Source organism: Epinephelus lanceolatus, chromosome 19 (assembly GCF_041903045.1).
Source record: "Epinephelus lanceolatus isolate andai-2023 chromosome 19, ASM4190304v1, whole genome shotgun sequence".
NCBI lineage: Eukaryota > Metazoa > Chordata > Actinopteri > Perciformes > Serranidae > Epinephelus > Epinephelus lanceolatus.
In genome coordinates this window covers 23,585,240-23,602,893 of record NC_135752.1, presented here as the reverse complement: position 1 = coordinate 23,602,893, position 17,654 = coordinate 23,585,240, and the positions used below count along the sequence as shown (strand labels likewise).

The 17,654-nt window shown below is 42.0% G+C and overlaps 1 protein-coding gene across 9 annotated transcripts in view; it reads right to left on the bottom strand.

Moving 5' to 3' along the window:
• rimbp2a (RIMS binding protein 2a) overlaps positions 1-17,654 on the bottom strand; it is a 95,355-nt gene that overhangs the window by 55,299 nt on the left and 22,402 nt on the right. The window contains exon 1 of one of the 9 annotated variants that reach the window (XM_078161837.1): positions 8,701-8,976. The exons of the other annotated variants lie outside the window; for them this stretch is intronic. The gene's annotated coding sequence lies outside the window, so the exon portion shown is untranslated. Of the gene's footprint in view, positions 1-8,700; positions 8,977-17,654 lie in introns of those variants that run through there. 9 annotated transcript variants of the gene reach the window in all.

Genomic DNA, 17,654 nt, shown 5'->3' with positions numbered 1-17,654 from the left:
GCAGAAATGTCTTGATAAAAAACAACTGCTTCTTAGGGGGTTAAAAAGCCGCTGGAGAAACAGCAACAGGTCACTAAAACACGACCATCATCCACCATCTCCTCCACCTCTGAATGACAAGTCAGCTCATACACTATGCGGCTATATAAAGATTGATATAATACAAATAAAAGGTCCACGTCCAAGTGTAACAAATTTATGGTGTGCAGAAATGTACAATGCCAGCATTTTCTTCTATTGACTGGGCTGTCTAGTTTGTGCGTCCATGCGTGAACATGTTTATGTGTGAGTACACACATGTATGTCACAACCACATTTTGAATAAGTGTAAACTGTGGGAGCAGATGGCGGTGGGTAACATCGATATAGTGAAGCGCGAGTTGGAGTATGAGTGTGCCTGTGTGTGTTTGTGTGTGGGTGTGTGTGTGTCCATGCAAGCATGAATGAGTTGCATAACTAGCATCTCCAGGCATATATCAGCCGTAAGCTCTTATGCAGCCACAGTGTTCCAGACCTCTCATCTAAATCCTCAGGATTCAAAATCCCTAAAAAATTATTCATTTGGCAGGAAATACCTCACATAACAAACACACATACACATTCTATTAAGTTAAAACCGCAAATTCTCACGACGTATAATACCCTAATAATTTGAGGAAACCCCCTGTTGTTGGTGGATATGTAAATAAAGGTTTGAAAAAATGTCTGAATATGAAGTATGTGACTCACTCCTGCAGATTTAATAATGTGGATCAACTGGAGCTTGAATGGAAACCCAGCCTATGCAGTCACAGACGTTTAATATTAACAATGTCTCAAGCCCAGAAGACTTCACATCAGGTCAATGTGGCAGCAAAAATGTTATGCACATAGAAAATCTTTCTCACAGGGAAGGAATCCCTGTACAGAGTCTTTTGTGAAAGCACATACTCAAGATTTTACCGAGAACGATGAGCGTTCAAAGCCTCAAATCTGTGCACAAATAAAAAGCCTTCTGGGATACGTAGTTTCAAACATTTCTCACCTCTTCTCTTGAGCAACAATCAAACAGCTAGTATTTTGTTTAAACGCCCTGGTTTCTCTACATGCTGCCATGTGTGTCTGCGTGCATTTGAACTCCACTGCCTGCCTCTCGCAGAGCAGGAGACGATCCGGAGTTTTATGGAGGAGAGACGACAGAGGAGAGGCAGGGACGGGCCGCGCTACAGTCAGGAGAGATTAACTTCTCCTCCACGTAACACACATCCTCATTCACCTGACTCCTCGACCTCCTCTGTCGCTTCTCCTGTTACTCATCTGAGCTGTGTTTGGATTCTGTAATGTTTGTGCATGTATATGTACTGTCAACACATGTACAGTCTATACAGTGTTTGCATTGTTTGTTTGAGACTCCACAGATGCTCAGGAACACATGTGACCACAGAGTAACAAAGCAGAGCTGATTCTCAGTCACAGCTCAAAGTTTTAAGCTCACATCTGAGGTGAGTTTCCAAACAGCTATGGCTTTATTTTCTCAAGTAAGAGCCAATTTCACCAAAATTATTAGTAAAATACACCGCCTTGCCAAAAGAGAGGTAAAGGCTAAAATATCTACAATATTAGTTTTGATGCAGGTCAGATTGTGTGGCGACTGCCTGGTGAATCGTAGCACTGCCTTTGAAGTCGTGGCTCCAACACTGGAACTCTCTTCCATTAGGCTTACAGTGTGCAGCCTCCTTAGAAACTTCTGAAGGCCCATCTTTTTAAAATGGCCTTTGTGTCACCCTAAATTGTCTAGCGCTTGTTCCCTGGTGTGTTTCTTTTTTGGGTCCTCAGTAGCCGGTATTTGCTCTCTGTTTTACTTTCTCCTTGTTGCTTTGTGTTAATTGTTGTATTGCTTTTGTTTCAATTGACTGCATGATTTAATGTTTGATTGATTCATTGTACTTTGTGAATTGTATTTCTGTGAAAGGTGGTCTATCAAACACATTGTATTATTTTATTATTAAAAAAACTGATGCAAGCAAGAAACTCAGATATTTTGTGCCATTTACATGTTTTAAAAATGTAGCAAACTGATAAACAAGCAATAATTCACTTTTACGAAAAAAATATTAAATAAATACAAAAAGAAGACCAGCTAATTGTGAAGCAGGTCACAGCCAGGGGAAAGAGTGCAACGCAAAAAGTCAATTTTGCAATGTTTTTAGCAGTAGCATTGCGCTAGTTCTCAATGGTATTCTGTGTCACTCCATGTCATAGTATGTATGACTGTTTGGTTTGTAGACGTGGGTTGTAGTAGCTGTCACATTGATGGATTTTGGTCATAAATTGTGACATCGCTCATCTTTGGTCACTGAAGCTGTAAGCTATCAGACTGTGGACTTACAACATGATCAAAGAACACCATTTCTTTAATAAACGTCCAAAGATTTCTCCATGTTTCTTTTCCCACAATTGCACTAAAGGGTCAAAACTTGACATTTCAAGTACACTTTGATGCCAAATGTGAACTGTCCAAACCGCATCTAAAAACAATGTGAAAGGAAGGGAGACAGAGAGAGCCCATGTGAGCATATTAACCTTGTAGTATATGTGATACGTAGAGGTGCTCCAGCTGTACTGTAAATGGAGCGCCCTCCAGGGAGAACACTGGCCTCTCTCGAGACGTGTCCCACAGGGAGTATTAGGGCATGGGAATGTGCATATTGAAGTGTGTGCGCGAGCTGTATATACATACTGTGGGAGCAGTGAGAGTGAAACAGGGCTCCCATGACGTGGGCAGCAAAGCTTCCAGTCACATTGATGACATAACACATTTGATGTGAACTGGACCTATTGTTCCCTCGGGCCACACAGAGAATATCAGAGGGCTGCAAAAGAAGTTTGGAGGAAGATCAGTGTAATGCTAATGAGGAGCCCAAGAGCTGGTTAGGGATTACATGTGCTTCGATGAACCCTCATGCTCACATAATGCTTGGATGGAACTTCATGCTCAGAATATACACACACACACACACACACACACACACACACACACACAAGCCTGCAAATAAATGCTCAAGCACAAGCAAATCCATAAAACTCTCTCGCACACAAAAACGACACTCGGCTAGAGATGCTCACACTCCCCCACACATATTTCTATAATGTGCACACACACACACAATACCCACGAATACACACTCACGTGACCTGAATCTGCAGCAAAACATACTGCACAAGGCACTAAATAATTTACATCTGACCCCATTGCACAGTTGCTAAAATGTACAGTATGCTAGAAATACACTGACGGAGCCTTAGCGGAGGTTTTCCTCACCGCTGGTTTCTGTGGGGGGTTTACAATCTAGATCTATATATATAAAAATAACCTTACCACCTACTGTATGCACGTATATCCCCTTACTAAAAAGAGCAAGCTAATGTAATTCTGCAATGGTAAGCAGTACAAAACTTGCATTTTAGACTCATCAGCAGATGCTTCAAAATGCTGCAGACCATCCTTGAACAAAGACAAAGCGCTGTGGGAGAGGGTTATGCTAGTGTTGGCCTCTTTCCATTGGCTGCCAGTAGATTTTAAAATCCAATATAGTGTTTTTATTTTCATCTATTAAGCACAAAACACTGGAGTCCCTGAGTACATTTCTTAATTGACTTAAAGTCTCTCAGGGTGGCTAACTAGTTGCTCCTTTCTGCTTTGGATTGGAGGGGAAGCAGGGAAGACGCCCCCCACAAAATTTAGAACATGTGCATACTTGTCTGAGATAATAGAGATACAAGACTGTATTCAGAGTGACCTGAGAGAGATGATTGAAAAATTAAGATCTAAGGAGGGAACAAGACACAAGACCTACTAAACTATCAATCCGGACATATCGGTTCATCCAGTTTATACCAGCAATTCACCGTACATTGAAGACATGGGGAGGAAATTGGGAGCTGGAGTCGTACACCACTAGAACAACGTGTGTGTTGCTATATGACTGGTGCACAAAATGAAGAACACATACTTGTGTGCCCTCTCGCACAGGATATCCATGAGAAATATGGACATGACTCTTCGGAACTGAACTCACTCTTCGTGAACACTGATAAAAGAATCTCAGTCATGGTACATGCATGTCTTGTGCTACTAAGGTCCAGCAGGCCTCTACTGAATGATGGGATTCTGTAGTTGTGTTACCTTTAATGTTTTACTAATGGGTTTATCTTATATATGATTTTTTTGTATAATGTTTGTAGCACAGGACTTTCATTTTTGACAAATTTATGACATTTACACCATAAATTGATGCAGAAAAGGCACAAAATGGTGCATAAAAATCAACTACAAAGAAGGAAATTCAGTGTTTCATGCTTACAGTTTCCTCGCGAAGGACCCAACATCTCTCATTTCATATGTGTATCCTCCCAGTGTTGAAACCTACACCTTTGCTGCTTTGCATACAATGAATATTGTACATTTAGTGACATTTTGTGACTTTTGTATTGAAAAGCTCTACATAAATAAATCATTACTTCCTTTACGTAGTTACCCACTATTTCTTCGACAGCAGTGTTGCACAAGCGACCAAATGGTTCCTCTTGTGAGCAGTGCAACATGGGTAAAACAGATTTGGGACTGCTAACATGTGGACATTGCTAGCCTTTTAACAAAACATGCAAAGCACTAGTTCGATTTCTTACAGACCTCCATCTCATGAGATATCTGGAGAACGTCCTGTCAAAAAAAATTGGATAATGAGATTTTGGAATAAAAAAGAAACTCACTTATAGAGGAGAAACAGGGCACACACCATAAAGAAACAACAGATGCATTTGCACTTTGTGTGTGCTTGGAATTCTGCTCAGGATTCAATTATACAAATATAGACTTCTATAATGGCTCCTGTAACACTGAGTGGCAGATGTGTGTGACCAAGTTTCAGGTCTCTGGTGAGCAGGACTCGGTGGCACAGAGCAATAGGTGACAGTTACAGGAGCATCGGTCCTGTCATGTTATCTGTATCCGTACAGCCTGCTCTATCTGACATTGTGTACTCCTCTCTCCCTCCATCCAGTTGCCCTTAGTGTTCAGTCCACCAAAAGCTCCTGTCTTATGTTTAATCATTCAAGCCCTTCTAGACACAAAACACTGGGGGCTGAGAGCAAAGAGAATGGAAGGCTTGAGTGAAGGAAAATGTAGGGGAAGACAGGAGCACGAGGCGGGTTCAATTTAGGTAATCAAGTAGTTATTTAGAGGAGCAGAGACTGAGAGGAGAGCGAGAAAGGAGCCGAAGTGGAAGGAGGAAAAAGGGGGGAAAGAGATGGGAGAAGACAGTCTAAAAACAGTACAGGAGACAGTGGGAGACAATTAGCGCCACGGAATTAACAGGCCTTTTATCAGCGTGTGACTTTGCTAAAGGGCTCACCTAGCATGGCAGTGCCGTGGTGGAATTATGTAGCGATACGAAACAAAACAAGAGCAGCGAAATGAAGTTTCGGAGAGGGCACTTTGGTCTGCTACACTATCCTACACGTGAGCCAGATCTACAAACACCATAAAACTTGGTTCAGGGTCATGCAGAGGCTTTTAGTGATGTCATCCAGAGGACTTTGCACACTTAATTGATGCTCGGTAAAGTGAGGTAGATGGCAGATGAAGCAGAAATACATGCAGTGAAGCCTGACAGACAGAAAAAAAAAAAAAAAATGCATGCTTTTCTACACTGAATTAAAATCTCTTTTATTATCAGATTAATTAAACAGTTAATCAGTGCTTACACACCCATCTGCACCCGCTGGAAAATATTCAGAAGTACACCACCTGCACGACATAAATGAACTTTTATTAACCTGTATTTGTCTTTAGACTTCAATCACACATCCATTTACTCCCCACACTCCCTTTCCTCCACATCTCACTTTCCTCCTTTGCCCCACCCTCCTCTTTTCGCGTTCCCCCCTCTGCAGTGCTCTGTGTCTTTCCTTTAATATAACTTCTGTGTATCTTGAAAAGCTGCCAGGAAATGTGCGGAGGAAATGCTCCTTTATTGTTTCCCTCTCTGCTTCCCCCCGCTGGCTAAATGACATCAACACTTATGTGCATGTATGCTCGCAATCAATACGCCACTCACTCATATTCAGGCGTGTGCTCGCATTCGGAGCTACACACGTTGCGTGCACAAAGACACACATACACAACAGGGGTGGGGGGGTGAGGGTAAGGGATGATTGGGTTGCTATAGAAACTGTTCTCTTTCAGGTATGGAGTGTCAGGATGATAAAAAAGTAGTGATGAAGTATCACATCTAACATATCTGATGCCCTTTGTGTTGTCTGAATGGAAGACAGCGTACGAGTATCGCAAACAAAAGCTGTCTCATTTGTTTGTTATTTAAACCTGCAGGATGAATGAGCGGTTAAAGATGCACACGAAGCAATAAAACACAATACAATACACTCTATATGATGTGGATGCGTAGTAGAGTACAGTAAGCGTAAGCGTGCACGGATACGCTCTGTTAATAATACAGGAAAAAGCCTGTATGAAGGCATGTAATCCGGGGTAAATGTGGAGATGTGTGTAAAGCACACAAAGGTATGCTGATGTACAACTCTCTGTCTACCCTGTCAGTGCATGTGTACATACAGTGTGTGTTTATTGATATGTGCCGCCACACCCCTGCGAGGCTGTTTCTGCTCAGGGATTATTGCAGTGCCTGTATGTCCCGAGGAACATTTTGATTAGTCAAGGAGGGTGTCTTCTGGCTGCCAGACTCGCTGATAATCTCAGGAGAGGAGCAAGGAAATCAGCCATGAGAATGAAAACACAAGTTTCATTTCCCCCTATCTTCTTTCCTCCCCTCTCTCCTTCTCGCCCTCTGGCATGCAACTGAACGTCAGCTGGCACAGCCGACGGGTCTGCCGCATGGAGATGAAGAAGAAGAAATGGGAGGATGGTGCAAGAGGAGCGCGATTAGGGGAGGGTAAGATTTTTCCCCTCAATTCTACTTGATTTCATTTCCTCATGTGGTAAAAAAAAAAAGAGAGGGAGAGACAAAAGATAGCACAGAGAAAGTTAGAGCAAAATGCTGCAAATATTTCTCTGCCATATTTCTCCTTTGGTCTCTCACCCGCCCACACAGCCATACATTCAAACATATGCATGGTGCAGGCGTATGAACTATGTACAGTATATTCTAACCTACACACATGCTTGTTCTGAGCGTGTGTATTAATACACCCACATCCAACAGAGACAGCAACTGGTGAGTGACTGGCAGCATGAGGATAGCTTTGATTCTCCTTGTTTCAACAGCTGACCTGACACAACTTCTACTTATCAGAGCCTCATCAAGTTAAGGTTCTTTATTCTCCTCATGTGTACAACAAATCCAGCAAAGCAGTCGATGCAATGAAAATCTTAGGCCTCAGGCACCCTCTAACAACGCTCCTTAAGTATCTGTTTAAAACAAAAATCACAGCAAAATCTGACAGTAAGAGATGAAATAGTGCAAGTTAAAATAGAAACAAATAAAATATAGGTAAAGTAGTATGGGTCTGCATAGATATCGCAAATTAATAAAGTAAATTTAAATTTCTTACATGTTTCATGCACAAACTGTGATAGGACAGCGTTACAGTGAGACATGAGATGATACTATCAGTGAAGTTTTCTTTGGTTGTAAAATACTGTATATGACAGGTATATAGGGCCACATGGTGGTGCAGTGGTTAGCATTGTTGCCTCATAGCAAGAGGGTTCCTGGTTCGAATCCAGGCAGGTTCAAGCCCTTCTGTACGGAGTTTGCATGTTCTCCCTGTGTCAGTGTGGGTTTCTTCCAGGTACTCCAGCTTCCTCACTGTGTTAGACTGCATTAATTTTAGCTACTGTAGGTGTGCCTAATAACCAGGCAAATTAGTGTATGGAATATACAGCCTCCCCATGCACACAGCGAGAGACTTTGCCCCATGGGGAGAAATAACTGGAGAGTAAGTGTCAATCAGCCACAAGCGGGTTAAAATTCATCACCAACACCTGGCAACCCCTCAGCAGGCAGGAACCAGGAAAAGCTCCGGTTACAGGAGCCGATAACGTCCAAGCACACACACACACGCACACAAAATCAATTTGTTTGACAAAGCACCACACGTTTGTCTCTCTCCCGGTGTGTCTAAGTGCTCGTGTGAACATGTGTCGACATACGCTGCTTTACGAATAATAACGCGGCTCGCATGTGCACACGCACTGTGGGAAGATTAGATTTGTCAGACAGCAGTCAAAAGGCACATGCACTCACACACACATGCGTCCTCACATGCACATACTAACCTTTCCAAGCCACAAACACACCATTAGACCCATGCACCGTAATCCCACCCCCCACCCTTCAGCACACACCACACACACCCACACATCTCCAAACAGGTGGCCCCTGCTACAGTCAAGACACACACAGGCTGGACGGTGGCTTTATTTCCTCATTAAGTCACAGAATAGACAAAATGTACAAATCCTCCTCTCCTCTCCACCTCTCTGTGGACATCTGTCTCCTCCTGCAGCAGCTGCACAGACAGGTTTTCCCCAGCTGCTTGGCTATGCTAACCCTGTGCACAATATATAGGACTCAACACAGCTAAATCAAACACAAACACACTCGGGTCAATGATGCGGAGACGGAGAGAGACAGCGGCTGTAAAGAGGAAGCAGGGTGGTGATAAAGGATTGATATTTACCGTGTGTGTTGGCTAGCACAGGAGCATCTTGACTGAGGTGTCGCTTACTCCTTCCTCCTCCTTGCTCTGATCTCCTCCTTTCTTCCCTGCTCTCTCTGGGTGGGGAATTGTCAAACGGCTGCAGCAGCATCAGCAGCAGCAGCAGCATTAGTAGCAGCTCCGGGGCCTGCGTGTCTCTCTCTCTCTCTCTCGCTCTCGCTCTCTCTCTCTCTCTCTCCTCTCTTTCCTCCGCCCCCTCTCCACACACTCTCTCTTTCCTATTCTCCCTTTCCTCTCACTCTCTCCCCACCCCCGAAGACCCTCCTCCTTAACACCCTTCCTCCATCATATTCTCCTTTTCCCTTACGCGCTCTCTCCCTCTCTCTCTCTCTCTGTACGCGTGTGCAGCGAGCTGCGGAAATCCACTCTGTTGAATTAATCAGCCAGCTCCACTGCTACAACCATCATCTACATCAGAAGCTACTGTTAGGAGGAGAGGTATCGCTGGCAATGGGAAACAGACATCTTGGAGTCTGGGATACAGATAAGGATGGTTTATTGGAGAGCTGCCCTGTACAGCCACAGTCTGGACCTTCCTGCCTGTCTGCCAAATTGACTGAAATGACAGCAGCCTGCATGATGCTGGCTGCTGCCGGATAGACCCTCCCTCCTCCCCTCTGCTCCCTGTCTGAAGCCATGACACTAAACGTGTTTTCACATATAGCCCTTTTAAAACAAACTGAACTCAGTCCTTTTAGGGTGCTTTCACACCTGCCCTGTTTGATTTGGTTCAATCGAACTCAAGTTCATTTGCACCTGAGTGCGGTTCATTTGGGCAGGTGTGAACACAGCAATGGCACTCGGGTGCGCACCAAAACAACTGGACCGAGACCTTGAAGAGGTGGTCTCTGTGCGGTTACAAATGAACTCTGGTGCGGTTCATCTGTGGTGAGAATGTGTTCCGACCTGGATCTGAACCAACTGCAGTCACATGACACATTGTTTGGGTTAAACATGAGCATGTTACAGTCCTGGAGGATTATTAATGTGCACCTCCTCCTGTACTGCCTTAATATGCACATTCAGCACATCCAATGCATCAAAACATTGTTTTTTAGTTGGAGCCGCGCCTCGTTTTCAAACTGTATGGTTTGACTAAAATGAACAATGACAGCAATATAGTCCACGATGAGCAGCGCTAAAATCAACCTGCGTAGTTGTCCCTCCATTGTGACATTAGAAAGTGTCACATTTATCTTGCAAGTGTACTCTTCTTCAATTCTGACCAATCAGGAGCAGCTTTCTCACACAAGGCATTTGATCTGGTCGGCTTATAAATGCCGCAGTGAGAACACAAACCAACTCTAGGCAATTATTTAACTTTGTGACAAAATTAGTTCCTGATTCAGACCAAAGAAAGCAAACTCTAGGTCTGACAGCATCCTTAAAGTGCACCAAAAAGTGTACCAAATGAAAAGGGACTCAGTTGTTTTTGTGTTCACACTGTCAGCTCATCAAAGAGGACTCCACTTCAGCTCTGATGGGGCCTCAGTCCTCTTTCTGTTCACACTATAGCCTATATATATTGATGTAGTTTATTTTTTTACTTTGACGTTGCACTGCAGTGTGGTTATGAAGCCCCTCGCTTTCCGATGAACTTAAAATTGGAGGAAAACCTTAGCGTTTCTGTGCTGTAGACTGTTGCCTATTGATGCATTCTACATTCCACACCTGGAGACATGCAGTATCTTTGTGGACCAAACTACTCCTCGCCCAACATCCTTGCAAGTGTTACAGGCTGTCTGTTTTTTCAAGCATCCCAGTGCAATAGCAGGTGATCTAGAGGGCTAAATACAATGGCAATGAGCAATGCGAACTTGGAGCACTTTGTGTTCACAGATAGATAAGTGAACTGCTCTGCAGACTTGAAGTGAAATGTCTCTTGAAATGTCTCACCTCTGAAGGTGGTCTCAGGACATTTCACTTCAGAGGGGTTTGAGTTCTCTTGGAGTGTTCATATATGTGCAAATGATGCTGAGTCACTGCTCTAAGTCCGTTTAGAGGGCTGAAAAGAACCAGGTGTGAAAACACTGTAATTGAACACGGTCTTGTTTGATTCCATTATTCTTTACAAACATACACAATTAGATTAAATAAATAAATATGGTATAGCTGTAGGCCGGCCACTAAATTTGCAAAAAAAAAGGCAAATGTGTGTATAATGTTCATGTGTTACTGTTTACTTTTACAGTGTGTTTTACTGTTCTCCTTTAAAGTGGTCTAGCTCCTTCATTCTAAAATTAATATACTGTAACAAAGTATATGTCTAAAGTTAGAGTATGATGTTGCTCACTTGCACATTCAATACACTTTATGACATATCATATGTGAGGTGTAAATTAAGTATAAGACGTTGGTGCATTTAACTGTTGTATTTGTGGCACTGCAGTAAAATTTGATGAGTAAACATTGTTTTTATTCTGTTGTGTAAGTGTTTGGCAGAGGTGCCACAGACTGAGATGCCTCTATTTTACCCCGGCTAAATATAATTGAATAAAAATGTTTTCTCTGAAGAGCTCAGTAAACAATATTATTCAGTATAAAACAAAAAGCAATGGTTTGCGATGTTTAGAAGGGCATATTATTGATTGTAGGATGCAGTTATTTCCACCCAATCACAAGAATAAATGCTGGTGTTGTTGCCACGGATGTGTAACATTTTATGGGTATGTGAGAGTCGGAGTTCTTTCTTAATGCACGTTCATTACGAGCTCGGATCAACATTTGCCACATGCAAGGCCAAGTGATTGATACATACACAGTGTCGAACATGGCTTATATTCTCAAGATGGTATCACGTGTGCTGTTACCTACATGGCACTGTGCCAAATTTAACTTGGCCTTCAGCCAACTAAAATTTGTCTCACTTGTAGCTGTCCTGGCAGAGCATGATCCTCAGGGGTTCTTTGACCAAGTATCCATTGGTCAGTGAATATGTAAAAATACATACTAACAGTATGTTTAGGCACAAAAACTTCTTGGTTATGGTCAGGAAAATATCATGTTTTGGCTTAAAATGCCCAGTTTTGAAGCCATAATCATGGCTGGAAAAGCTGCCAACATCGCGCTAAAAAGCGAAAAAAAAAACCAGACTGTATAAAAATAACAAACAGCCACTGTGATGTCACACATTGGTTTGTGGACTAACATTTTGACACTTCGAGTATAGCTGCAGCCATGTTCCATTTGGAGCCTACACAACATGCCCCTACACATGGCGCCCACCGCCAGCACAATAAAACTCACCCAACGTATTTTAAACCCTTCTACAACGTGACATTGTAGTGAATTAATACGAGGCCAAATGTAGCAATAATCCTCTTTATAATTCATTGTACATGAAGACATTATTCCCCTTGTAAGTAACGAGATGTAACCCTAACCCTTAACCTAACCCTAACCATTAACACCTATCTTTTAAATGTATTATATTTTACTAACAGTGTGTTTTGAGTTTATTTTGGTCTTCTTTTTATTTGTCTTTAATTGGTTTTGTTCATGAATTGCTTTTTAGATGAATGAGATCAACACTGCACCCTCTCAAACCCAAATAAAAGTCTACAGCCATTCTCATAGCTCATTCTCATAAGTGATATTTACCATGTTCATCTTCGCGTAGCATGTTACTGTGCTACACATGCTAATTAGCACTAAGAAAGAAGTTAAGAACATGTTATTAGACATCACCCTGTGGGACTCATGAATGTCTACCTAATTTCATGGCAATCCATCCATCGAAAAATGTGTACCTCATGCTGAAGCTAAAGGAAAGGTGAGGGGATCATCAGCAGGATTCATCCTCTGGTGACCATAAACATCTCTACAAAATTCCATGGCAATCCATCCAGTAAGGACCAAATAGGTTGACTGACCAACCAAGCAAGAGACCAACATACTGACACTGCCCCCCATAGAGCCATGCTGTAGTGGCTTCCTTATGGAGTACACTGCAAACATTTTACAGCCACCTTCCAAGGCTACAGGGGGGGGAGTTACAAGCATCATTTCTATAATTTCACTCCACACTTGCAGGCTTATAGAACCCCACGCTGAGATACTCAGATTTTATTGAGGTGCTTTAATATAAAGTTTTGTGGAAACACTACCCAAACTTAAATTCTACATGCATAAACTGTGAGCTCAATTTTATCCCCATGCGACCAATTATTCCATTTTCGGTCTGTTCCAAGTCTAATCCTCACAGTTTCACAGCTTTTAGCCTTTAACTACAACACAGAACACACTTGCTATCACACTGCCTACACTTCCTTGTCACAATGAGTAATTATATCATATTGACATCAGCTTATGTGTGGGGGCTCATGCGTGTCCCTGCATGTGTGTGTGTGAGTGTGAGTGTGGGTATACCACAGTTAGCCCCTAAAATGATTTAATCCGGTTAAGGGGATTTTCAATTAATCCAGGAGGGCCCTACATTTTTTGACAGTGCTGTATTTTTAGCACATTTTCCTTCTGATGCAACAGAATTTATTTTTCCTCTGCAGTTTTAAAAGCTAATGTGATTCAGTGCTCTCACAAGATGGACGGCAAATTTGTTTCGCACACTTGCGTCAGTGCATGCTCTAAAAATCAAGCCAATGGACTTTTATGTAACTATCTGTTTCTGTGAACGTTATTCACAGATTTGTTTTACTGCTGTTTTTATAACCAGCTTCAACTCAAAGAAAAGACGAAACCAGCAGTTGCCTAGGAAGCAGCACTGTGAGGTACAATAATAATTGTGGTTAAATGGATTATGGGTCACGACAATTCTATGAAAACAGATATTGTAAATTACTTAATATGGTCATGATCAGTAGATCACTTTGGTTGGAATTCAAAGGTAAGTGCACACACACCATGAAACAGAGTTTGGACTGGCCGTTCAGCATCAGACTGCAGCAGCTTCTGATTGTGGCTGGGGGTTTGGATGTTTCCTGAGTAATAATAATCATAGGGAAACTTACGGCACTGGTTTTATCATCTAAGTTTTATCTACTCACTACCAGGAAGAACGTATAACTCATTTCAAAATGTGTGTCTGGGATGAACTCCCAGAAAATGCCTGAAATGTGATTATAGCCTGGCATGGCCCTCCCTGATATACATCAAATCTGCTTAAATTACTGCAGGCATGAAGCTGCACAGGCCAGATCAGTGGCCTCAGTCAACCCCCCCTGTCTGGGTGAGGGCACTAAGGAGGTTAGGACAGGAAGTGGGGTGGGTTGGGGAGGCAGCCTAGTCACCAGAGGAAAAATGTTGGCATTGTATGTTTCTAAAAACCACATATACATGACATTTGCACATTTGACATATATCATATCAAAGTTTCTAGTATATGAGTTGACCTTGTCGTCAGGAGGTGGAAAGGATGGGGGAGAGCATGTCACCGAGGCGAGGGGCCTTCCAATCAGCAAACCACTGTTTAAGACCAACAAACAACAACACCAGTTGTAATTTAGTGAGTCATTTCCATGTTTCCTGTTGGGATTGTGCCCCCAGAATCTGGTATTTTAAGACAAAACATGATCTTCTCCTAACCACAATCAAGAGTGTGACTGTGCTTAAACCTAACAACAGTGCTGGAGGAGAGGGGAAAGAAGCCATGGGACACAAAGTAAGGGGTGAGAGAACAGAGGAGATATGAGGGAAGTAAAATAGCTAAGAGAAACACCAAAAGCAAGAAAGACACACAAAACCCAAAGACACTCGAAAGGCCAGGATTACATGACCAACAAAGGCAGCACTAAGATGAGCGAGCTAACCTGCTAGCATGTTTTCACTGCTGGCTACAATGTAATCTAATAAATAGGGTGTGACGTTTTAATTTAAAAAGTCTTTATTTGACATAGGTACAATAGACACATTTTAGTACAAACTGATTATTGTTATAATAAATACAATGGCATTGAGCGGTGTCCTCTTCAGGTATTTTATCACGTATTACAATGAAAAACACTCACAATATGCTGATCGTGCGGAATTTCCATTTTCGGAATAATCGGGAAAATTGTGTCCAGTGGCACCAACAATAAAAGAGATTCTGCAAAAACAGGCTGCATACACACTAACCTCAAAAAACAATATATTTCAATTAAGCATTGGCATATTTAATGTCAAAATGATGATGCCATTTAAACAGATGAAAAGCCTGTCTTTTTAAGAGTGTTTGTTTTTCATTAAAAATTATGTTGACCAAATGTGTGTCCTTTGTTTGGTGCATTACAAATATTTGCTTAACATAATGTAAGTTAAAGTGATTCCACTATGTTTTAGAGCCATTTTAGGAGATTTAGGCATATTTTTATGATCACTGGGATAATATCGCAATTATTTTGAGCATTATGTCTTAACTGTAACATGGAAATTTAAAAGTAGCTTGTTTTGGAAGGATCATGTGTGGTTTTCAAAATCTGCTTTATACAATACAATATGATGTGATACAATACGATACGATATGATACGATACGATACAGCACGATATACTTTATTGTCCCCATAGGGAAATTTGTCTTGGACTCAGGAAGTATTGCTGCCAGAAGATATGAAAAGCATACACCATTGAAAAGGAACATAAAATAATATTAAGTAGGATGTTTGCATGAATTTTGGATAAAATTATCATTGTTTATTATTTATCGTTATGATTGTTTTTGTATTTTATAGGTACACTACGCAGAAATTGTCTATCACCAGCAAAAGTATAAGCCAAACCCAGATTCGCTCTTGTTTTTCGGTGTGAGCTTTGTCCGCTTGCTGTTTCGACTCTCTACATTTCCGTTTTTTTCTGCATTTTGTCGCATTCTTTTGGATGCATGCTACTTACGGTCTGGCACATGGTCACTACCTTTTTATATCGTCCCAACGTTACCTGCACACTGTGCCCAGAAATGTCCTGAACACAGCAAAACAACAAGACAATAAGAAAATACAGGTAGAGGGCAGAGTCTCTACAGATAAATACACCACCACACACTTCCAGTGGGTCACAAGTGACGACTGAGAGAGATTATTTTTGTTTGAGACTTTACATTGTATTTTAGGAAATTCCTGCATAGTATACATTTAAAAATGTTGCACCATCATTCAAGTACAAGCACACAAGCTAAGAAGGCTACCAAAAACTAGCCTACTGACACTGGTTGTCTCTGTCTGTCACCCTTTGCCCTGCAGGTCATAGCAGCCCCTTCAGAGTCTTCCCATGGTAATATGGCTGAGTACAGGTTGGATGATGCTTGTTGAGCAAACAAAAGCGTGACCCATTTGTTTAATAGCTTTGCTTGTTTTATGCACAGTCAGTGGCGCAGTGAGAAAAAATCTCAGATTATTTTCCTCTTTTCTGACCATTTAAAGCTGACTGTGCTTCGCCTTAGGTCTCAGCAGTTTTACTTAAGCAACAAGACAAAGAATGGACTGGGAAATGGACTGGGAAATGGACTGGGAAAAAGAGGATAATGTAGTTATATAGAGACAACCCGAGCCGTCTGAAAGAACACTGTCTGAGATAAACTCAATTAAGAAAAGAATAAAAAACTTAAGCCTAAACACACCCTGTCTAATACCAGTTGTTAAAACAGCCTCGTGAGTCAAAACAATGTGAATTTTCTGAATATCTGTGGGTGGTGGAAGCATTATTCCAGCTGATTTGTGTTACATTACACTAAGACTATTATTAACCCTGGTGTGTCTGTGCATCTTTGATTAGAGGGAGTTAAAATGGAGATTACTGGGTCAGCCGAGACAACATGGCTATTAGGGATTATTGATTAGACGTTGCTCCCCTTCGCAGTGGGACAGCCCGTGTCATCATGAGGACAATCATCTGAGTGGGCCAGCTGCTAGCAGTACACAATTGTTGCCATAGGGATGGTGTCCAGGGAGACAGCTGTGGCCTTTTAGCAGCAGCCACACAGCACACAGAAGGTCATTCCTTACCTAAGGTACCTTTCTCCGACTGTCTATCACAGATTGTTTCCAGGCAACCGGTCTAAAGGTTTTTGTTTGTTTGGTTTTTTTTCCTAGAGAGCGGTTCACCCTCTCTGTATTTTTTTCCTGCCATACAGGTAGCAAGGCAAGGAATGGAAAGAGCAGAGAATCTAAGTGCCCCATGAAATTCATTTTCAAGGGTACAACAAGGATTAAATGCAACAGCGCAAGGTGGTGGATTTAAGGCATTTCCTGTGGCTGACAGCATGACACCTGACTATACAACAGGATAACAAGATGATCTGGGTGTGGTCACTCTTTCCCCCAAGGCTCCGATCCATAGAGTCGCCCTTTGTCAAGTCCCTCAACACTATTGTAATGTTGGGCATGCAAATTCTTTCACCACAATAAGGCTGCAGTTCTTGAGAGGGAGCCAGCATCTACTGCCGAAAGACGTGCAGATGTCCAGGCTGCTGATACCACACTGGATCTGAATCAACTACTCAACTACACTCTCTGTGCTTGGATAAGAACCATGTACACTCAACCAGAATGTGCCTGTGGGGCACTGTGCCCAAACTGGGATGTGACGATTTGGGTTAGTTATGAAACGTATTATTATTTAATTTAACCTTCAACATCCCCCCCCCACTGGTGGTAGCAGACACAAGCTGAGGACACGACACTGACATATGATCAGCTTTTCAAATGACACGGTGAAGATGTTGGCAAACAGTCGCCTATTTACACATCCAGCAGATACGGAGCGACATTAGCATTCACTTTGTGTCGTCCTCCTTGCCACCTGGCAAATGTGTGTCTAACAGCTTTATAGCAAATATGAAAAGCTCCTCTTACATATAAGGCGTCATGTAATCCATTCTTAATAGGAAATTGTTGGTTAGAGATGCTTTTATAATACATAACATCTAATTAATTAAGGGAGCAGTACGCTTCAGTTCAATTCAGTTAGGTGCGCTTTTTTTCTG